The sequence below is a fragment of the Mixophyes fleayi genome, chromosome 7 (assembly GCF_038048845.1).
Source record: "Mixophyes fleayi isolate aMixFle1 chromosome 7, aMixFle1.hap1, whole genome shotgun sequence".
Classification (NCBI taxonomy): Eukaryota; Metazoa; Chordata; class Amphibia; order Anura; family Limnodynastidae; genus Mixophyes; species Mixophyes fleayi.
The window spans coordinates 46,691,217-46,715,952 of record NC_134408.1 but is presented as its reverse complement, the minus strand read 5'-3'; positions in this window follow the sequence as shown (position 1 = coordinate 46,715,952).

Sequence of the window (24,736 nt, the reverse complement as noted above, 5' to 3'; positions counted from 1 at the left end):
CCAAACTCCCTCGCTGCTTCTTCCTTTCTTGGGCAACCTGGACTTTCAGGATGGCTTAACTACCCTTCCATTTACCGGGTGAGCCCAGCAGGGTCTTGTACATGTGAGAGACCTTCTTGATTCTTCTAAACATCCCCTTACTCACCCACAGGCTCTGGAAAAATAAAATTTTCTTTCAGATCACCGATTTATGTAGATGCAAGCTGCACACTATCTCAGGGCTCCCCTTCAACATCTATAACAAAACGTTCTCACCAACCCCTTAGACTCTCTTATTTCAAATAGCTCCAATTCTATCTCCACTATTTATGCAGCCATCAAACCTGAAATTATCCTGGGAGATGACATATCGGGAATTCAAAAATGGTCACGACACTTCCCTACCTTAAGAAAATCAGACATACTTCACACCTTCCAAATTATGCTTAAAACCACATCAGCTAGCAGCTACCAAGATGTGACTTACAAGATCTTACACCAAGCCTACCTATCCCGTCAGCGCCAACACAGAATTAGCCTCTCCTTAGATAGTCTCAAAATGTATGAAACCCAAAGCAGACTTGTATCACTGTTTGTGACAATGTCAGCATATAAGAACACTCTGGAACACATTAATTGCCTAATGCAATACTGAGCTTGGCATTCCTTTCATAAATTTCCCACAGTGGGTCATTTTACAAATTTGGTATCAAGTCAGATCTAAGTTAATGAATTCTAGCTAGAGCAATGTGCAATATGATGTAGCACGTACCCTTGTGTTTCAAAGTGCCATTGTCCCATAGATTGTAAGCTTGCAAGCAGGGCCCTCTTACCTCTCTGTCTGTATGTATTACCCAGTATTGTTTTATTAATGTTTGTTCCCAATTTTAAAGTGCTACAGCATTTGCTGGCGCTATGTAAATAAATGATGATGATGATTCCTCCCAGCGCTACATGATCTTGGCCGCTGCAGGTCCCAAAGTCATCCTCCAACAGTGGATTCACATTGCCCCACCATCCTTAGACATGGATACCTCCAGACTCTTCTTTGTATTTCAAATGGACTGGATAGAAACAACATACAATAAGGAACTTCTAATAATGCCCCTTTACCAATGTTGGGAGCAATTTATACATACCTTCCCATGGCACACAAAGCTTACAATCGAAAAATGCTTTCAACACACCTCTTGGGAGGTGTATTAAAATGAGGGAGCACTGTATATTATTAAACTTATTGTCATTTATAATTTTCAATTCTAATGTGCCTACCTACCCTAGGCTATTAATACACTACAGAAGAACCTGATTGTGCTGATTGATTTCTTCAGAGGACAGCAATTTTCATTATTGCAACTATTCTAAGATGCATCACTGGGCTTGTATATTGGTGCGCCTGTAGATCTATCATAAACATAGTGGGCAATTTATTGGATACATCTTTCTAGTACACCTTTCTAGTACTGGGTAGGACCCCAAATTCCCCCCCTTCCCCCCAGAAAAGCCTGATATTTTGTGGCATGGATTCACCAAGGAAAATACTCAAAAACACATAACAGCACTAAAAATGTAATTACTTGGAGAAGTAAATTACTAACTCACCATGGCTGAAATATACACTTCAAACTGGGAATGGTAAATCTGATTATTTAGTAATGCAATTTAATAAAATTCCACAGAAACATAGACACTCGAATAATAACGTGTGCAAAAGAGACCGGTCTCAATGTAAATCAAATCTGAATTGTTCAATGTTTCTCCGCATCAAAAATAGTTATATCCAGTGATTAAAAGTCTTTTTAGATATTGGTGTTATGATACCTTCATACATGGTCATAATATAGCTAATGATTATCCACTATTGTATGAAAAAATTATTAAGCAGTTACCAGTTGGATAGAAACAGACCTTCCAATAGGGGTCAGATTGTGCTGAAAAAAGGAAGGAGAAAAAAAGGTTACTAACTGGGGAAGGCACACCTCATATATATTGTAAGATGGTAAATGGTTCATATATTTTCTCATATTATCGAAACCTTCTTCTAATTAATTACATTGCTCATAGACATGATGAACAAAATAAACACACATTAAAACAAATTAGAATGTGGTATATGTAGAGGGCTTGCACATCCAAAGTGAGAAAAGCAAATTATGGCTCCCACACCAAAGTATCCAAATGAGATAAAAAAAGAAATAGTGTCACGAATATACAATCTGAGAGTCACTACGTGGTGTTGCAAAAAGTAGGCAATATAAAAAGAAAGATTTGAGGTAAGAGAACCAATTCCAGAAATAATAGGTCTGCCTGGGGGGTTGGTTTTTTGGATTTTAGGTAAAAAATAAAAAACTCATGTAATAGGGTGCTCCGAATACAGAAAATAAAATTAATCTTTAGAGATCACCCCCTCCGCCAGGGCCAACTGCAAATGTTTTTTCAGCAACCCTTGGTACTCTATTGTATGATCATTGGTAAGTACCCTATAAAATGAGGGGTCCTCTAACTGACTCCTCAATATAGTAGGGGGTAGACATAACCACCACTCCCCCACCTTTATCAGCTGGCTTAATGGTGATAGAATAAGTTTTCTGCAGTTGTTTAAGGGCTAGTCTATCACCCTTTGATACATTTTTTTCTCCTATACATCTCTTATTGTGAGAATCACAATTTTTTTTAAAATTCATCCAGATTTTTTTTGTAAAAGATTTGTATAGATGAACCCTTTTGATTGATAGGAAAAAAATTAGATTTGTTCTTGAAATGAGTTCTATCAGGACCTTTGTAGATTATAGGGTCCTGATTAATTTAAAAGATTGGGAGAGTAACCTTCTCAATATTCTCTACATTATTTTCGTCTGACAGGGTCTGCAAAATACTTAGACTAGATTCATCCTCTCTATCTAATTCTTTTGAGAAAAGTATATTTTCTGACACAAAGTTCTCACAAATCTAATGAGTTCGTAAAAAAGATCAAATACATTAGGACCTGTACTTGGGGTAAAGTGTAGCCATTTTGTTAATACTTACCGTACCTTGTCTTTGATAACGTTTGGCTGAGCTCAATGAAAAATGTCGACAGTGAGGAGTAAGAGGAAGCTTTAATCTTTGTATGATTTTGGAATATCAACATATCAATCCAAAAGAGTTTATTTGGTACTGGATTTCCTTTATTAAGGTCACTGGATGGTGTACTAATCACTTCCAAGCAAGTCAAGCAGCTTATTTATCACGCTATACATGTGGAGATTTGTGGGGCCAACGTTACTGTGTCTATGCTGGCTGCTGTGTACAAACATCCATGCAGAGCCAGGTTCGACTAGCCCCACCACAGCAAGATCATGTTTGCAACAATTCGCTCTATCGAAAGTGACCACCAAACAGCGGTAGAAATTAGCCTTATACTTATTATTCAGATTACAAGGCAAGTGAGCATTATGATTATTTTCTAGGGCTGACAACATTGTACCTGTGCCAACTGCTGCAAATATATCAAGACCGTGATCTGATAATATGACCCCTATTGGGAAGTCTGTTTCTATCCAAATGGTTACTGCTCAATCATTTTTTCATACAATAGTGGATAATCATTTGTATCAAAGGGAGGCATTTAGCTGACAAGATGCAGAGAGAGCATGCAAGCAGAGTAAAACATTGGTGCAGTTATGCACCTAGATTGAGGATAAACCAGGTAAAGACGTATGTGTGACAAACAATAGTTTAAGTTTGGTTAACTCACATGGTTTGAAAGCTCCTTTCTCACAGCAAACAAACAGGGTGTGTCTGTCAGTGCAAACAGAACCATTGATGGGAGTTTCCTCTTAAAGGGCAGGTGGGTGGGTCACCTGCCCATCAAGCTAAGGCTGGGGGAGGAGTATCATGTATAAAAGCTTGCTGGTATAATTTGTTCAGTGAGACCAATGCTGGGGAAGCTGGCTGGTCTTTAGAGAGCTGGTCTTTGTCTAGCTAGCATGTAGGGTCTCTAGAATTGCTGTGAAATCTGTACGGTGTCAAAAGCATTTACCATCCTAACAATAAAACTACATGAAAAGGAAGAAGTTGTTCGCGTGTGCTTCAGCAGTAGCGGGCTCTTGCCACACATTATAACTTATTCAGCTATATTACAACAATTTATGAAGGTATCATAACACTTATACCTAAATATATTTTTAATCACTGGATATAACTATTTTTGATGCGGTGAAACATCGGACAATTCAGATTTGATTTACATTGAGAATGGTCTCTTTTGCACATGTTATTACTCACGTTTTTATGCATCTGTGGAATTTTAATAACTTGCATTATTAAATAATCAGATTTACCATTCCCAGCTTGAATTGTATATTTCAGCCATAGTGAGCTAATAGTTTACTTCTCCAAGTAATTACATTTTTAGCGCTGTTATGTGTTTTTGAGTATTTTCCTTTCAGACGGTTTGGCATCAACCCCTCATTTATTACAGCTGCTGTAATTTCTATTTATACTGCTCCTGACTAGCTCAGCGCAGGACTTATTTTTTCTATATCTATTTTAGATTATGGATTCACCAAGATGCTGGAAACATTGCTAGGAGATGTTGGTTCATGTTGACATGATAGCATCATGCAGTTGCTGCTGATTTGTCAGCTGCACATTCATGCTGCAAATTTCAAATTCCCCCACATCCCAAAGGTGCTCTATTGGATTGAGATCTGGTGATTGTGGAAGCCATTGGAGTACACTGTCCACATAGTCATGTTCATGAAACCAGCTTTAGCTTATGTGTGCTTTTTTACATGATGTGTTAATCTGCTGGAAGTAGCCATTAGAAGATGGGTAGACTGTGGCTATAAAGGGATGCATATGTTCAGAAACAATACTCAGGTATGCGGCATTTAAAAAATACTCAACTGGTATTAAGAGCCCTATTGTGTGCCAAGAAAGCATTCCCCAGACCTTTAAACCACCACAACCAGCCTGCTCCATTGACACAAGGTAGGATGGAACCATAGATTCATGTTGCTTATGCCAAATTTTGACCCTACCATCTGAATGCCACAGAAGAAATTGAGATTTATCAGACCAGTCAACATTTTTCCATTCTTCAATTGTCCAGTTTCGATGTGCTTGTGTCCACTGCAGTCTATTTTGACAGACAGGCAAATCTCCTCAACATTGAGGAAGGGGTCACTAACTTATATTTTAAATAGGACCCTGATATAGAAAGTTTAGAAGATACTACTCAAAATAATATATTGAAAATGTTTGAAAGCACAGATTGCTTTCTATATCGGTAACTTAGTGACCCCTCAATTGGTGAAGATACTTTACAAGCTGAAGTATAGATTTAAGATGAATATATTAATTGGGCTTCTAACAGTAACTCTGTCTGCCACCCTTCCCCCTCCTCACTCTCCATATAGTCTCTTCACTACTTCATAAGTACATTTTAGTAATCTTAGGCAACTTGTGACTCTATCAAGCTAGGATCAATACCGAATGATTGACTTCTTCTGTTTTGGTTCCTGCTAAGGCTCCCCCTCTTTCTATTCTTTGTTCATTTTTGTTTGGGAGTTCTATGGTTCTTGTGATGTGTATTGTTAAAATCAGGGATGAGCGGACTCGGATTATTGCAATCCGAGCCCACCCGAACAGTGCGGATCCGAGGGCGATCCGAGCACTGTTCGGGTATTTCCGGCGCTGAGAAAAACTGAAAACGGGGCTATGAGTCCAAATCCCGCCATCGGATCTCGCGATACTCGGATTCTATAAATTCCCCGCATGCCTCCGCCATCTTCACTCGGGCATTGATCAGGGAAGAGGGAGGGTGTGTTAGGTGGTCCTCTGTCCTGCTCTTTCTCGTGCTGTGCTGTGTCCTGCTCAGTCCAGTGGTGCTGTGTCCTGTGCTCTGTCCTGCTGAGTTCAGTGGTGCTGTGTCCTGTGCTGTGTCCTGCTGAGTCCAGTGGTGCTGTGTCCTGCTGAGTCCAGTGGTGCTGTGTCCTGCTGAGTCCAGTGGTACTTTGTCCAGTGCTCTGTATTGCTGAGTCCAGTGGTGCTGTGTCCTGTGCTCTGTTCTGCTAAGTCCATTGGTATAAAAAAATTCTAAAAAAATTCTAAAAAAAAATTCTAAAAAAAAGGTATAAAAAAATTAGTACTGCAATATTAAACTACGTTCACTGTTCCTGCAGTCAAGAAAAATTAGTACTGCAATATTTAACTACGTTCACTGTTCCAGCAGTAAAAAGGAATTTCTACTGCAATATCTAACTACGTTCACTGTTCCTGCAGTATAAAAAAAATACTACTGCAATATATAACAACGTTCACTGTTCCTGCAGTCAAAAATTGTTAAAGTGCGCATGTCCTATTTCACCAACATAAGGGTGGGTGGGAGGGCCCAAGGACAATTTCTTTGGGGCCTAGCTTTTGAAACTGCCATCCTGTCTGCCACTGCAGTGCCACTCCTAGATGAGCCACCTGTTTGTGCCGCCCACTTGTGTCGCTTAGCTTAGACATCCAGCTTCCTCGGTGCAACCTTTTGGCCTAAAAACAATATTGTGAGCTGTTCAGAATAGACTGGAAATGAGTGGAAATAAATGTTATTGAGGTTAATAATAGTGTAGGAGTGAAAAAAAAACAAAAATATGGATTTTAGCACTTTTTATGCTTTCTTAAAAATAAATCAGAACCCAAAACCCTAAATCAGAACCAAAACCTTGAGTGGGGTGTTTTGGCAAAACCAATCAGAACCCAAAACCTGAAGCTAATCAGAACCCAAAACCCAAAACACGAAAAGTGGCCGGTGCACACCCCTAGTTAAAATACCTTTTTGGTTACTAATAATAAAATTTACTCTTTATCCTTAGTGATTACAGGTTTTATGTGTAATGGGTTCTTACATATCTCTGAATATGTAAGTAGGATTTTATCATTCTGCATTCTTTAATTGTTTTACTTTTTTGTTTCTACTCTCATAACACTGGGATACATAAAAATTGTCTTGTAATCTCACAGGTATATCATTTCAAACCACATACCTACATAAGTTATTTGCATACTGTTTTCTACCATCCCTAACATGGAACAACATGAATATACTTTTGTTTCACATGCTAGGGTTGCTAGGAACTCACCTACAGGAGATGCCTTGATGTTGGCAGGTGAGCTTTTTCCAATAAAGCTATATTGTGTACAAAGTTCTTCTATTTATGTATATGCTGACACATAGTGATTTATATATTGTTTGTTTTAGAGCGCTGTTATGGTACTGCAATTTGAATAAGATGATTCTAAGATATGTCAGATTTGCTGATTATTTGTCACATTGTGGAATTCTCATTTTTTTCTACTCGAGCTGACAAATAATCTTGTTCTCTGTGCTTCTACATTGTCGAACTTGATATTATAGAGTGATTGTTTTTCCAGATAAACTTGTGGATTGCATTTTGGAGGGAGTTGAGGCTTTGTATTTCTATTGGGCTGGAAAGGACTGAAGAGTGATATAATATTTTTGGCAATAGCGCAATTTTAACAGCATACATGCGTCCTAGCCAGGAAGTCTGGTTGTTATTTTATAATCAGGGCCGCATCGGGGGGTACGGCCAGTACAGCTGACTTGGAAAGACTAGGGGGCCGGGACAGACACCTCCATCTGTCCGAGTCCACTGGACTGTCTGGGCCCCTTAGTCTGATCAACCATCTTCCTGTCCCCTGTTATGCTATGGCTCCCAGGCACTACTAAACTGGCAGTGCACAGCACAGTGACGTCATCACTGCGCACCGCGCTCCTAGTCTGTACACTTCAAGAACAAGGTAAGTTAACTGGGCATTTATTATAATAGGGGAGGGGAACGGGACAGCGGAGCATTTATTATGATAGGGGACGGGATTTCTGAGCATTTATTATAATAAGGGAGGGAGGGGCTGCGGGGCATTTATTATAATAGGGGAGGGGGGGAACTGTGGAACATTTATTATAGGGGAGTGGGGGAACTGCAGAACATTTATTATAATAGGAGAGTGGGGCGCGGAGCATTTACTGTGATGGAGAGAGGTGGGAGCAGAGCATTTACTGGGATGTAGATGGGGGAAGTGAAGCATTTACAGTGATGAAAAGGAGGAAGCGGAATATTTACTGTGATGGGATGGTGAGGGGGGGTCGAAGTAATAATTAACCAAAATGTACATTACCAATTACAAAGCCTATATGAATTAACTAATGAACTTGAATTTTATGTGTCTGTGCTTTTAAGGGAAAGAACAAAAAACATATTGCACAATATAGAGGGAAAAACACGTTATATAACACAGATAACAACCAGGGGCCTGATTCATTAAGGATCTTAACTTAAGAAACTTCTTATTTCAGTCTCCTGGACAAAACCATGTTACAATGCAAGGGGTGCAAATTAGTATTCTGTTTGCACATAAGTTAAATACTGACTGTTTTTTCATGTAGCACACAAATATCAACTTTAAATGTCAGTGTACAAATAAGCTATCAGGTATTTGTGTGCCCTTACAGTAGAGATGGGCGGGTCCGGTTCTCCGAGAACCGAACCCACCCGAACTTTGGGTATCCGAGTACCGAGCTGAGCAGCTCGGTACTCTCCCGCCCATTCCGAATCCAAATCGAGGCCGAACGTCATTGTGACGTCGTCGGATCTCGGGGCTCGGTTCTCGCGATACTTCAACTTTATAAATACACGCCTCCACAGCAATCCATCGCCATTTGACAGAGGGAGAGAGCAGGGTGTAGTCATAGGCTAATTAGAGCAGGGACAGAGAATACAATATTGTTCTTGCAATTGCTCTAACCAAAATCGCTAGTGCAGAGAGGAGGATAGAGGTTTATTATTTTTTCTTCATATTTGGCACTCCCCAGCGCTTTTGGGGTGTCCCCCATAATTGTGCATAAATATTTCTGGCTGTCAAAAGTCATATCTGTCAGCAGTATCTACTAAACTAATTTTTAGCACTCCTCAGTGCTTTTGGGGTGTCCTCCCTAATTGTGCATTAATATTTCTGGCTGTCAAAAGTCATATCTGTCAGCAGTATCTACTAAATAATTTTTAGCACTCCTCAGTGCTTTTGGGGTGTCCTCCCTAATTGTGCATTAATATTTCTGGCTGTCAAAAGTCATATCTGTCAGCAGTATCTACTAAATAATTTTTAGCACTCCTCAGTGCTTTTGGGGTGTCCTCCCTAATTGTGCATTAATATTTCTGGCTGTCAAAAGTCATATCTGTCAGCAGTATCTACTAAATAATTTTTAGCACTCCCCAGTGGTTTGCGCTCAGAATGGATTCAAAGCAGTCCACATATGATCTGAATGAGCAACCAGGTTCTGTCACCAGTCCTGATGTTAGTGTTCCCAGTACGTCATCTGGCCAAGGCGATGTCAAACAACAGAGTGTTTTCAAATTAGTGCAAAAAACAAAAACCAAAAAAAAATTTACTGTATTGAAGCGAAAAAGAAGTGTAACTGAGCAAAAGTTAAGTGACGATAAAAAAAAAATTGCAAGCATGCCATTCTACACACTCAGTGGCAAAGAGAGAATGAGGCCTTTACCTTTGGCTATTAGTGGCAGATCCCAAAAAGTTACCCAGCCTACAATTGGTGCACAACTACTGTTACGCGTCAAAGCCGAGCTGCAAGATAACAGTGAGGCATTACAGGAGAATATTTGCTCTGATTCACAAATGACAACAATCCCTGTGGAGAGTCCATCCAACAGTGGGATGTCTAATCGTGAGCATTCTGCTGATGTGTGCCTTAATAGCCCGAGTGTAGCTGGTGATACCCAAATTGAGGATGCCACTTTGGAATTAGAAGAGGATGAGGGGGAGATTTGTGTAGGCGACGAGGGCGCTAATGATGATGTTGATGATTATGATGCAGACAGATACCAAATTGCCTTTCTCAATTTCTATTTATATTCTAGATTATATAACGGCTGAATAGTTTTCTATTTTACTCCTAGTGGAGAGAGGATCTGATGCAGACAGATACCAAACTGCCTTTGTCCATTTCAATTTATATTGTACAGTATATAACGGCTGAGTTTATTAGTATTTTATACAAGTGGAGGGGGGCCTAGAGAGACAGAAACCAAACTGGCTTTCTCCATGTCAATTAATATTGTACAGTCTATAATGGCTGAATTTTTTGGTATTTTATACAAGTGGAGGGGGGCCTTGAGAGACAGAAACCAAACTGGCTTTTTCCATTTCTTTACATATTTAACTATAAGTGTAGGGTGTAATATACATTCAAAGACGATGGCTGCATTGCCAATATGCATAGATGGAGAGGAAGACAATCTGTTTTGTGTGTAGAATAGGCCTACCAACGAAGAATTAAACTGTTTTTTTGGATGGTTTATTACCTCAACAATTAGATTACTTGTCTCTAAAACAGTTGGAGCACTAAATTGGGTTAATTTAGGCCCAAAAACATGGATTTTCCAAAAAAATAGCAAAACAAAACCAAACAAAACCAAAACCAAAACCAAAACACGCAATGGCAGTTTTGCAAAACCAAAACCAAAACCAAAACACAACGGTAATCCAGATCCAAAACCGAATCCAAAACCAAAACACGGGGGTCAGTGACCATCTCTACCTTACAGTAAACTTCCAAGTCAAGAGTGCGCAGCGTGCGGTTTGTGACTGGTAAATGTAGTTAGGAGAGATTTCCTGACAAAATAGAGGTGATATATTGTTTGACTGTGTGAATATATGATAAGATACTAAATCAGGGAGTGGCTATAGGGGGTTATTCCTGACACCAACCTATACTGCATATGGTTTTTCAAGAAGCAACATTACACCTTGTAGCTGGATTTACTCCTTACTCTAAATGAGACCATATGTGCTTAGATTTGAAGAATTTCATCTGGAACACCTATAAATATGCGCTTTGGCACTGACATGTCATTTATTCTGATAAAATCAAATTTTAGTAATTTCAGCTCTTGAAACTGCTCTTAAATATAGGGACAAAATGTCTCAGTGGATATACAGGAGGCTATTGCACTAGTACCAAAGGCTACCTTAGCACATTTACTCTGTGTATGAATCTGCTGGTATTACACCAATTTCATGTACAATCAGCATCATACAAACTGCACTCAAGTTCCCCATGGTATTACTGTGTACTTCATCATCATCACCATTTATTTATATAGCGCCACTGATTCTGCAGCTCTGTACAGAGAACTCACTCACATCAGTCCCTGGGGCTTACAGTCTAAAGTCCCTAATATACACACAAACACAGAGAGAGAGAGAGAGAGAGAGACTAGGGTAAATTTTTGGTAGCAGCCAATTAACCTACCAGTATGTTTTTGGAGTGTGGGAGGAAACCGGAGCACCTGGAGGAAACATACGCAAACACGGGGAGAACATACAAACTCCACACAGATAAGGCCATGATCGGGAATTGAACTCATGACCCCAGTGCTGTGAGGCAGACGTGCTCACCACTTAGCCACTGTGCTGCCCTACTTGAGCTTAGGGCCATTATTTACATCAAGTCAAACGTAACTGGAATATTCCTCTCTTAGATTTCAGTATTCATTTCAAGTTGGTTTATTCCTCTATTTTTTTGAAGAGCATAAACAAATACATTTTCTACAGTTACATTTTCTGGCATATGGAAATGCTGTACATTGGCTTGTTCTGACATGTACAATTATTGTTGTGATTTTAATCACAGGCTGATATAAGATCAGTAGACACTGTTAGTAATAGTGCAGATGCTTTGAAAGACAGCCCATAGTTGCTTACATTTGAAAATTATTTCCAGTGACTGTTTGCTTCTGGTCAGCTGTATGCAAGTAGTCATATTAGAACCCCAGGGCTCCCTCCCCATCTCTGATTTGTCGAAATTCTGACAAAATAAAAACAATGTTAGGTAATCTGGGCTCTTCAGAGCCCACTGGGCTTTAGGCAGGAGTCAAGGTTGCTTAATGGTGATCCTGTTATCTGCATGTTGCAGTCCAGACACACCTTCATTTACTATAAACCATCATACTCTCACTTTTTGCCAATATAAATGCTCCTGTTTAATAAATATTAACTTAGGAAGGAAGGGCAAGAAAATAGATATGAATAGATATTTTATAGACTAAATGACAGTAATTATACCGTACAGCTGACCAATTTTTTAAATATAGGAATATTTCCAAGGGCAAAAAATTGTAAGTTATAAATGTTTAAAACCTGGGACTGCTCTTGGAAAATAGTGATAGTGGGCAGCTATGACAATATATTGTTATGAAATCAATTTTAACTGTTAAAATACAGTGTCATGCAAGGTAGGGTACACTTTAATGGAGGCAAATGGTAGATAACACTGAACTGGATGGAAGTGGTAGAGAACACTGAAATAGAAGTGGGAAAATATATTGATCATTACAGCAATACAATACAAATAAATTAACAATATAGTCCTGCTACAGCTGTCACATGGGTGGATTTAAAAGTGCATACAACAGTGTAAGGATTTGAAACTGTGAAAGTTCCTTGGTCAGCAGTGCTTCAGTTGGATTTATTTTAAAACAAATGGCAAAAGTTCAAAGTTCAATAACCCATAGCAAAGACAATGAAATAAAGTATCTGAATACTTGCTATAAACTACTGTATTTTACTGTTAGGTAATAGGATAACAGCAAACAGTAGGCACCGAAAACAGTTCTTACTGTAATGAGGTATTTTTGAACTGTTACAAAAGTGCACGAAGAGGATTCTTGGTACACTTTCTTGGATTTCCCCCTGCTTATAATATGAATCAGTTCAAGTGGTGGAAGCCTCAATCATCCCACCATACCCCCTCCCTCCTGGCACCCTTGCTCTAGGGACCCACAAGAAATAATATTAGATAATAAGATTTCCTTGAAAGAACAGTGCTTAGAAAAACATGACATGAATTATGACTTGGCACATACACTAGTGATAAAACATTAATATTGCTTTAGAATATTTTGGTAATTAATTTTAAAATAAGCATCAGAATGGTCAATAGATATTAAAATTTTAAAAGAAAAGCCATAATTATGGTAGATTTAATAATAATAGATTTACAATGTCTTTACATGTAGAATAACTAGGTTTGCAATTATACTGCACGGTTCACTGACCATTGTAATTGGAGGAATACATCATGGCTGGGTTAAAAGACATACAATAAAAAACAAGCTGAATTTACTGTATGAGGAGGAAAGAAGGGTCTTTGGAAACTTTGTTCAAGATGAGAGGTTTCAATAACGAGTTGTGGAAGACATTGTGAATCCTGAGGGAAGAAGGAAGACAGAGTCCAATTGTGACTGGGTTAATGACTTGTGTGTTTCGAAAGAGACCATTGAAGCAGGGGGTGAATTTATTGTGGGAACATGTAGCCTCAAATTTTGGGTGGCTAGCCATACCTTATCACTGACTCGGCGAAGAGGAACTGATCTGTCGTATCGATCAGCATTTTTCTTGCATTGTTGTGTAGTCTCAATTATTTTATCTTTGACTTGTGCCCAAATTTGTGAAAAGTCTTAAACCAAAGCTTGCACAGTGGGGAGAGCAGGACTTGAGTGAGGAAAAAATTGGAGCAGCAAGGGATGAAATCCATAGATGATGAAGAGGTGAGAAGTTCTCGTAGACTCGAGTATGTGGTTCTTATGGGGAAATTCCACCCAATAAAGAAAATGGCTCCAATCAGATTGGTTTTCAGAGGAATAAGTCCAGAGAAACAACTCCAAATCCTGATTCACCCTCTCCCTGTCTTTTCGTTTGAGGGTGATAGCCCGAAGAAAACTTAAGTTCAATGTTTAATTCTTTACAAAGTTCTCCAGAACTTGGAAATAAACTGAACCCCTCGATCAGAGATAATTTTACAGGGCCACCCATGAAGACAGAAAATCTCTTTGATGAATAAATTTGCTAGAACCGGAGCAAAAGTGAGACCCTTGAGAGGAAAGAAATGTGCTACCTTAGAAAACCGGTCAACAAAAGACAAATGGTATTGAACCCATGACTAAATGGTAGATCAGAGATGAAATCCATTGAGATGCTGACCCACGGTTTGTCTGGGATAGGAAGTAGTGTCAAGGGAACCAGAGGTCGGAGACTAGTGCCGGGCGCAGACTTCACAAGCTGAGACGTACTATTGGACATCAGAGAAATGTCTAGATAAAAGAGTGTAGGTCTTCTTGATACCTGCATGGCCTGCAAATTTGGAATCGTGAGCCCATCTAAGCACCTTAATATGCAATCTAGCACCCAGATACGAGCATTCTGCATGAAGAGTTTTAGGAGAAACTCCTGTGAAAACTACAATGGTGGTGGGACCAGGGTTCTTAACCCTAGACCGGAAAGTGACAAAAAGGTTGATTGGGCAAAAAACAAAGACCAACTGGCCTGGTGGGGGTTAAGGCATTGGGCAGTTTGGAGGTAATTAAGGTTTTTATGATCCGTAAAAACCGTGACTGCTTGTTAGGCCCCTTTAAGAAGATGTTTCTACTCCTCCAAGGTGATTTTACTGGCTAAAAGCTCCTTATCTCCAATGCCGTAGTTGCACTCACTAGGAATAAATCACTTAGAACAGAACCCACATGGGTGGAACTACCCTGAAGAGTCCTTTTGAGAAAGAATGGTCTTAATTCCAAAGGAGGAAGTGACAACATCTAAAAAGAAAGGTCAAGAAAGATCTGGATGCCGTAGCACAGGAGCAGAAGAGAAGGCCTTTTTAAAGACTGAAAGGCCTTGAGAGTATCAGGAGACAATGTTTTAAGAGATGCTCCTTTGCGAGTGAGGTTTCTAATAGGAGAAATGAGAGAGGAAAAATCCTTGATAAAGTGCCGATAACAATTAGCGAATCCAATAGAGCTTTGAATCAGCTTAAGTCCTAATAGTTGAGGCCACTTAAGAATAGCAACAATTTTCTCAGGATCCATAGACAGACCAGAACCTGACACAATATATTCCAGAATAGAAACTTTGGGGACTTCGAAGATGCATTTCTACAGCTTGCAGTATAGATGATTGTTGCAAAGATGATGGAGAACCCCCTTAACGTGAGACCAATGAGAATCCAAGTCTTCAGAAAAGATTAATATATTATCCAGGTAAACATTTATAGAATGGTAGAGTAAGTCCCAGAAAATTTCATTAACAAATCCTTGGAAGACAGCTGAGGCATTACACAACTCAAAGATCATTAACAGATATTCTAAGTGCCCGTCTATTGTGTTCAAGACAGTCTTTCATTTGTCCCCTTTGCGGATCCTTATCAAACTATAGGCCCCTCGAAGATCTAACTTGGAAAAATTTTGACCCCACAAATGTTGAAAGAGTTCAGAAATGAGAGGTAGAGGGTAGTGATTCTTCACGGTGATAGCATTGAGCTGCCGGTAGTCAATGCATGGTCTCAAAGAACCATTATTTTTACCAAAAAAAACCTGACTCCTGCTTGGAAAGAAGATTTCCTAATAAAACCACGCTTAAGATTTTCTGAAATGTACTCAGACAAGGCCCGGGTCTCAGGTAGAGAAAGAGAATAGGTTCTGGCTCTCGGAATCTTCTTTCTCGGAATAAGTTCAATGGAACCGTCCCATGGGTGATGAGGTGGAAGAGTCTCTGCTGCAGTTTTGCTGAAAACATGGCTGAAATATATGTATGCAAAAGGCAGAACAGTTATTGGGTTAACGGAGTGACAATGGCAAGGTGACTGTAAACAACGCTTACAAAGCAGACTCAAGACAGTGACTGTTGCACACTGTCAGTTGAACTGAGGTGAGTGGACCCTTAATCAGGTTAGGCCCAAAATAATGTTGTTAGTAGTTTGAGGGAGAACTAAGAAACTTAACCACTTGAAATGTAGGCGTCCGACTTGTAAACACATAGAACGTGTAGTGAAGGGAACGAATCCGCTGGCCACCCAACTTACATCAACCGCTGTTAAGGACAGAGGCTGATAAAGGGATTCTAAGGACAATTGAAGTTCTGAGACCAAAGAAGCCACAATTAAATTCCCGGCAGAAGAGGAGCCCCTGAAGGCCTTGAGCAAATGTGGCCCCTTGGAAGAGTGAATGACTATGGGCAGAAGATGTATTTTACCAAAGATAGGGAGATATATTTTTAGTGCCTAGACCGGCCTCCCTACCACCGGCTAGAACCTTACGTTTCCTGATCTTTTGGAGCAGTTGGATAATACATGTCCTGTATTGGCGCAATAGAGGCAGAGATTATTCTTGAATCTTCTACCGTACTCTTCTGAACTAAGGCGTGACCGAATGAACTGCATGAGCTCGTCAGGAACTAAGACTGGGTTCTGGAATAGAGGTGCCAGCCAGGGAGTGAAATGACGTGTGTGTTCCTTCTCAAGTGCGTTCCTGAAAGCAGATGTTCCCTTTGATATATAAGGAGATTGTTAGGAACTCCCAAGTCAGTACAGTGAAACTCGGGAACTACTCAGAAGGCCAGGTGTTCGCTGGAGCCCCTAGTGGTGGGGACAGACTGGGCTGCGGGCCGACCGAGGGTCGAGTAACGTAAACTGACTTAAAGGAGTTCCCAGGAGTGGAGTGATTGGTGGACTGTAGTATAAGAAGAATCCTAGGTCAAAAGGTCACAGGCACAGATGCAATATCCAAGGGCAAGCGAAGGGTCAAACTCACAGGCAGAGAAGCAAAATCCGAATTCCAGGCAAAAGGTCAAGGTCAGAAGAGAAGGGTCACAGGTCCAATAACAAGCAGGGGAGACGCAGTGTCTAACATGCCTCTGGTATTCACAAGGGTCCCCCACAAAGGAGTTTGAACTTAGCTGCAAAGGACGTGCAGGTTGCGGCCTTCTGAGTCAGTTGCTGATAGCAGTACCGAAGAAGAATAGTCAGGCAGGCTGGTCGGTAACGAGCGTTCACGAGGTAGCAAAATCATTATCCACGAGGGTAGTCAGGCGAGTTGAGTAAAACCAGGAGAGCCAAACAAGAGCCAAATCAGGTAACAGAAGAATAGTCAGGAACAAGCAGGAATTCAATACCAATGGACAATCAGAAAACATACAGGAAAGATTGAGCCGGAGTAGTCCCAATAGGCTTCCTTAAACAGGAGCTCAATTAGGCTATCAGTGACATCACTGATGGCCGACCCTGCCAATGAGAAGCGCATCTCATTGCCTGGCAATGGGTACGCATGTGCATAGACATCTGCTGACTGGCCGGGGCAGAAGCGTGTCCTGTTACCGAATAAAGGGCGCACGTGCACTGTGGAACCTGTCGCAGTGGAACCTACCTTCTCTATTTTTCACTTTTAATACACTTCACTCCAATCTCCTCTGGCTATCTAGCATCCTATTTCTCCCTCCCTTTTTGTTATTCTCTCATCATCATTTACCTCCTTGCTAGTCTGCACCCATAAACTGTTTTGTTTCCTGCACCAACCACAGTCACACGCAAAAGACTATATATGGGTATATGCACACCCATATTTGATGCTCATGCTCAGTATGGAAATAAAAACTCAAAGACCAACTCTGTCTGGTGACTTGATTGTTTATGTTCCTGATGTGCTCTGTGATTCATGTCTGCATTTATTTTATTTGCCCTGGGACATCTTAGAGACTCAGATATCAAGCTTTTTCTCATTAGGAGGTTGAAGACAGATAAATCATCAAGGGGTAGATGGATAACTTTACAGACTCTCCTTAACTCATCCCTATGTCCTGTGTGTAATCTCCATGCATGTTCACATATATGCCCTAAGTCCCCTAGTTCTTTTCTTTTTTCACCTTCACACTCCTGCCCTACTTTCCCAAATGCAGAGCACTGTGGTGCTTTACAAATTATTATTAATAATAATTATAATAATAATAATAATAATAATAATAATAATAATAATAAAAAAATGTTATACAATAAGGGTTGAGGCCAATTCCTTCAACACTATTATGTACTTATTACTCAGAGTAGCTATTCAAGATGGTAGTTCTGATGGGGTTGGTTTTGGTTAAAAGGGCATATCCAGACTGCAGGCATATATGAAAGTTAGTTAAATATGTGCATTTACTTAAAGAAATAGTAAAGCTCAGCATGGTAGTGTTTTAGAATTATAGAACTTTAATTATGCAATACTACGTACATATAAAATCATGGTTACATTGCAATTAACTCACATGCCTAAAGAGAACAACACACACACACACACACACACACACACACACACACACACACACACACACACACACACACACACACACACACACACACACACACACACACACACACATAAAGCATAGCCATGTCATGATTATTACTGTGTCTTCCAATTAGACCTGGTTTTAACTTTGTGGTCTCTCTGGGCCACTTTTAATTCTTCCCTCCTCCTCCCCTTCATCATAGAGATTTATGGCCCCAACCTCCCAAATATATCACCTGTATAAAAGAAACAATAATTCTACAAGCAATATTAAATGGTCCTTGCTTTTTTCCTGCTAGCAGGCATAAATAAAAAATATGCGGTAAGATAATAGAACACAGGGGAGACTGTTGCCCCTGAATTCCTATGACAATATTCCACAAATTCAATCCTGCTTACAATAACATATTTTAACTTTTTTGTCTCATGTTATTTGTTACATTTATAATACATAAACTATGAGCTTATATAGTATCTGCTGATAATGCTTAGTTGTGGAAAGTGCAGAGTTGCTGGTCTAATTAAATTCTCCAAACGCTGATTGCACTCTTTGTTTATATAAAATCTTTCATAAAACGTCCTTAAAATTTCTTACATTTTATTTCGCTAGAGCAGAGGAGTAACCTGATTGACAGACATTATTTGTTGGGTCCCAGAACTTAAGTACATTGACATTTGGGGTCCCAGCTGAAAAAAAAGTTGCCACTACATTTGAAAAGGCACTGAGAGCTGTAAAGACATTGGGGCTCAAGTAAATTTGGACGTACATCTGTTTTATTTGTGTAAGACACACATTTCTATAGTACGCATGTGCACCACTTGAACATACACATATATACATATGCAGAGTTTACCACATCTTACAAAGTAGAATGGGGGAGATAAGGGGTGGGTGAGCAGAGAGCGAATAAAGTAATGGCAAAGTCTGTGGACCACAGATGCATACACAGCTGTCTGGCGGCATATTTCTGGTGGATGCTAAAGGGCTGGTGCAACATAATGCATTGATAATAATGATCATCATCAATACTATCTAACTGCTTCTGATTTTTTTTTTTGCGAATTGACCCCTTTAGCTGTTAATACTTAAATGAATAGAATTGCTGATATATTGTATGAAATCACCACCATTTATTTGCATCACATCATTGATTTTTCATTTGGACTATTACAGGAAAAAAGATTCCTATTCATTTTTAAAGCGAAAAACAACACATGTTTGTAATTAATTTAGTTTGCATTTTGGATTTAATTATATTTTATATGGGCCATTAACTTATTATATTGTTTACAAATAGGGTAATGCAACTTTAACAGTTACTGCTAGCACTGTCAAATTAACTGCTTTCTCTGCAATATTTTGAGATGTGCATATACACCCTTGTTGCTCCTAACATGCATCTGGTGCAAATGCTAATGATGTACAGCTGGATGCATCCTAATATGAATCTGGCTGAACATAAGCACGTAAATGCAGTTTTACATTCTTTCGTCTTTTCCTGCTTATATTTGGGCACAAACTCATCCAACTCCACATTGTTCACATTAGTGTGTGCTGAGCATAAAGGCAAGTGCAGTGGAGACATGAAGAGAAAGAGAGGAAAGAGAGGAGGTAGAGGAAGGCCCCAGGAGAAAGAGGTGGGACCGGTAACTGGTGGCATTTTTAACCTATCAAGTAAAACACTTAGTGTTGATCAAATGAGCTTATTGTCTAAAGGATTGAGCTTTGCCCCTACCAGAGAACCTGAATTGTTCGATCTTTTTTTGGATCTCAATAAATTTGTACGTAATTTGTGTTGCCAAAGATACTTTGCAAATAAAAAATTGACCAAATTAGGGGAGGAGTCCATGCCCATTCTTTTAGAAAGTGGTGATTTAGAATGTCTATCCCAATTGGAATCCTTGTTTAATGAAAACTGTACCAATGAAGGAGAACCGAGTCTGTTATTTGATATTAACAAAACTAGTGAAGATAACCACTCTATTGCTAAACCGTTGTATAAAAATAAATCAAGTTTTTTCCCTATCCAACATAAGAGTCCAGCCATAACCCTATTTTACAATAAAACTCTTAAAGATTTTAGATCCTTTTGTGGTAATGCATCTCGTAAAGTCCTTAAACAAAGGGGACTCGGATCCAACAAAATAGAGAAAGTGTCACGTAAGATCAGAGGTGACAATCTCACCAGAAAAGAAAGAGCAGCTTTGAGAGACCTACAGAAAGATTCCTCATTAGTCATAAAACAGGCTGACAAAGGAGGAGGGGTTGTGGTGATGGACCAGGAGATGTATACAGCGAGTCCTATAGGCAACTTAATAATAACCTTTTTTATAAAATTCTGGATAGGGATCCAACCCCTAGCTTTCAATTGGAACTAAAGAATTTTCTTCAGTTATATTATAGTCAGGGAACTATCACCAAAGATGAATTTCTTTTTCTATATAGTGATTATCCAATTGTCCCTGTCTTTTATCACCTCTCCAAAGTCCATAAGTCCCCCACAATGCCTCCAGGATGACCGATTATATCAGGAGTAGGGTCTCTCACTTCCAACTTATCGTTGTTTGTAGACTTTTATCTTCAGGACCATGTTTCCAGGCTGAGGTCACATGTCAAAGATACACTACATATGTTAAAACTTTTGGAATCGGTTAAATGGGATACTGGCTAAAGCTTTTTAACATTGGATATACAGGCTCTGTACACGAACATCCCCCATGAAAAGGGCATTGAAGCCACTAAGAGGTACTTACAGGGTGATAACACAATCTCTGATGATAAAAAGAAATTCATTCTAGAGTCAATTGCTTTTATTTTATCACACAATAGTTTTGTATTTGAAAAACGTTTTTATTTACAGACCACTGGGACCGCAATGGAGACCAGGTTCGCGCCGAGTTTTTCAAATTTGTATATGGGTGCCTTTGAACAGAAATTCATATGGGAGGGCCCATTCGCCGCGAAACTGGTCCTCTACGGTCGCTACATCAAGGACCTATTTATAATATGGAATTCTGACCTAAATTTGGCTCTTGACTTTATTAATTTTAATTCATTTAATTTAATATTTACTCACTCGATAAGTGAACACAGGATTAATTTTTTGGATATTAGTTTATCTATCAAAGAAGGTCAAATTGTAACAAATAATTATAATATACCTGTCGATGTTTGCAGTTTTCTGCACTTCAGAAGTGGACACTACAGACCCTGGGTTAATAACATTCCAAAGAGCCAGGTAGGACGTCTCCGGAGAAACTGTTCGGATGACCTAGATTTTAGTCACCAATTAGAGACCATGTTGGAATCCTTCAAGCTTAGAGGATATCCTGAAGACTTATTAGAAAATACTATAAAATATGCGTTATCTTTAGGAATTTTATTTGCCCATAAAAATAAAAATATAAGTAAAAATAACAATGAAAAATCAATAGGGAACGGTATATGTTCTAACAAGACACCGACTTTTATATCTAAATTTAACTCTAAATCGTCACATATTACTAGGATAATTAAAAATAACTTTGATCTACTAAAAATAGATAATATTTTATGTGATTGTTTAGAAGAGAAACCAACTGTCATTGTTAGGAAAAATATGGACTTGAAAAGAATTTTGGCACCTAGCTCTTTAAAAACTGTTAAGGGAGACTCTAATGAGAGTTGGCTACCGAAACCACCTGAAGGTTGTTTCAAATGTGGGAAGACAGTCTGTTTGACGTGTAAGCACATTGTCAATAAATAAAAAATGATTACATCTACCCATACTGGTGCCATTTCCGATCAAAGGGTTCATCAATTGTGAAAGTACGTATGTCGTTTATGTATTGGAGTGTGGATGCAAGCTCCAATACGTGGGGAGAACCACAAGATCTTTAAAAGCACAATTTAGAGAGCATAACAGGAACATCTGTAACAAAGTTCAAAATCACGGTGTCTCCAGGCACTTTGCAGAATATCATGAAGGTGATCCTAGCAGCCTCTCAGTAAAAGGGGTAGAGCAATTTGTGAACACAGAAAGGAGAGGTAACCGATTCTCTAAACTTTGTCTGTGTGAATCCGTTTGGATTTTTAAACTGGCGACTTTAAGTCCGTTGGGCCTCAATGAAGCTTTGGACCATTACTGTCTGAACTAAAGCACCTCCAGTATTTTCTTAAGTGTGGTGATTAATGTAGCGTGATATTTACTGTCAGCAATATTAGGGTTATGAGAGAGAGTTTCTTATGTTTTTTATGTGTTTTTATTTGTATACTTATGTATCCACTATTAGGTTACATTTTTTCCACACTTGTTTATGTTTTTTATGTGTTTTTATTTGTATACTTATGTATTCACTATTAGGTTACATTTTTTCCACACTTGTTTATGCGCCTCAGACTCTGTAGGTTTTCCATGAATAAGGCAATTTTTCTCCTTTTGGCAATTTCATATTTTTTATATATTCATATGGATTTAATATTATTATCAGACTCTTAGTCATTGGGCTCGCAGTGTCTATGTGTCTCTATTCCAACTTAGTTTAGTATTCTGTATGTATTTATCACATTTCTGAGAGACATACTTATTTATTATTTATTATTATCCACATTTTTATCTTCTTTATTTTTATATTTATTTTTATTTTTATTTACATTTATTTTTATGTTTATTATTATATATTTTTTTGTTTAATTATGTTCTTTTTGTTATTCATTTTTCATCTTTATTTTATTTTATTTTCTATTTTATTTTCTTTTTCTTCTTTTTTATTTTATTGTATTTTTGCTTATTTAATAATTATTTTTAATTATTTCTAATTTTTCTATCGCATTGATTTGTGCAATGTGTCATTTGGCATGACAGGCTTGCCTATTGTATTATATGTATATATGTTTTACAGACATTATATGTTATCGAAGTGGATTTCACCAAATGAATCACACTGTGGATGTTCAATGACTACGGTTAAGATGTTCAAGTAATTAACTGTCTCACCTGTTGACCGGATGTCTATTTAAAGCAGTCTCACTAACCCCTAACAGCTTTGAGAAAGTGCCTTGCACAGGCACGAAACGCGTCAGCGGGGTTTAGTGTGTTGGTTTCGGATGTGAGACTTCCTCCTATTTGGTTCATTATCACCTGAGTCCTTTCACTGGAAAGCTTTTTTCTATTTCATCGACATTGCTGGTCCGGTACGTCTGATCATTATTGCCGGCTTATATGTCAAGCAAGAGCTTTATCCGGCAAGACTCTGCCCAATTGCGGCATGGATCACGCCAGAGTCTGAAGTGATACATTGTACCGTTAGGACTGTGAATTGATACTGGAGTTCTGTGTGGAGCTAAGCCGGCTATATCTCAAGGGATTATTAAGATCTATAAACCGTGAGAATACCACCGTGACGAACTTCTTGGAACCAGGTGACTAAGTGATCGCTATTTGCTTTATTATTTACCTATTGACGGAGGAGTCTCGACATACAAGGACACTAGTTTCCATTTCACTTTCGAAGAGTATAGTTTCTATAGCGAACTTTCATTTGGATGTGCATGCACACTTATGACTGGATTAAATGAGTGATGGGCACACTATTTCTCCGGTTGCGCATTCAATCATCTATATCATTTTAGCTTACAGCCACGGTTGTTTTTTATTTTAAATCATTATTGGAATACCTATTTTGGTATTTAAAACGTGTTATTTGAATTGTTATGTCTTTTATATAATTTGTGAAATGTGTCAAATGTTAATTGGTGCTTATGAGCATATATAAATATTTGTTTTGTACTATTGTGGAGTGCCTCTCTCTATATCTCAGGAGACCCGTATAACATCTAGTAATATATTATATGCCCATTTTTACATTTTATTTTTTATTTTTATTTTTAGATCATCAGCAGCGCAACCCTTACTTTTTGTTTTTTGTGTCTATGACTATTATTGGTGACTGGTAGCAATCCACCACGGGTTTGCAGCAGCTGAGGAGTGTAATCACTAGCGGTGTCTCCCTTATTCCTTTTCCCTTCACTTCTCAATTTATTATTAGGAGTTATCCCCGGGTGGTCTCTAGTGTGCGCCAATTACCCCTAGTGGGTTCTTTGAATAACTGTCCTGTCAGAACCAGCTATTTTGCAGCACCACTCCTGTGACTCTCATGCAATATATAGTCCCAAACCTGCAAAAGAGCATTTAGTCACCCAACCACTGGCCTAAAGATCTGTGCACCTGGTAGTTTTGCATCTGTGTGCAGTTTGTAGAGAAACTACGACATTTACCACCACATACCTTACTGTGTGATATCATAAAAGTAATTATACTCTTTGTGGGTCTGACAGAGCGCTGTGCAGTCTGAACCTTGGAGTCCAACTAAGTGATATTTCTATCATCTAAAATCAAGTTATTTTAATTGATTCATTAATTTAAATATATAAAAATATTTATATATAGAATATACATATATAAATATAAAATATTGAACATCCAAGCATACAATTTTTGATAAAGGCAAGCTATATAGAAACGATTGTTTATAATATTGTAATGGTCTGGAATAGGTTCACTAGAACAAAGGAGGATCAGATGCAGCTAGGTTTGGTATACAGTAAGTCAGATCAATAT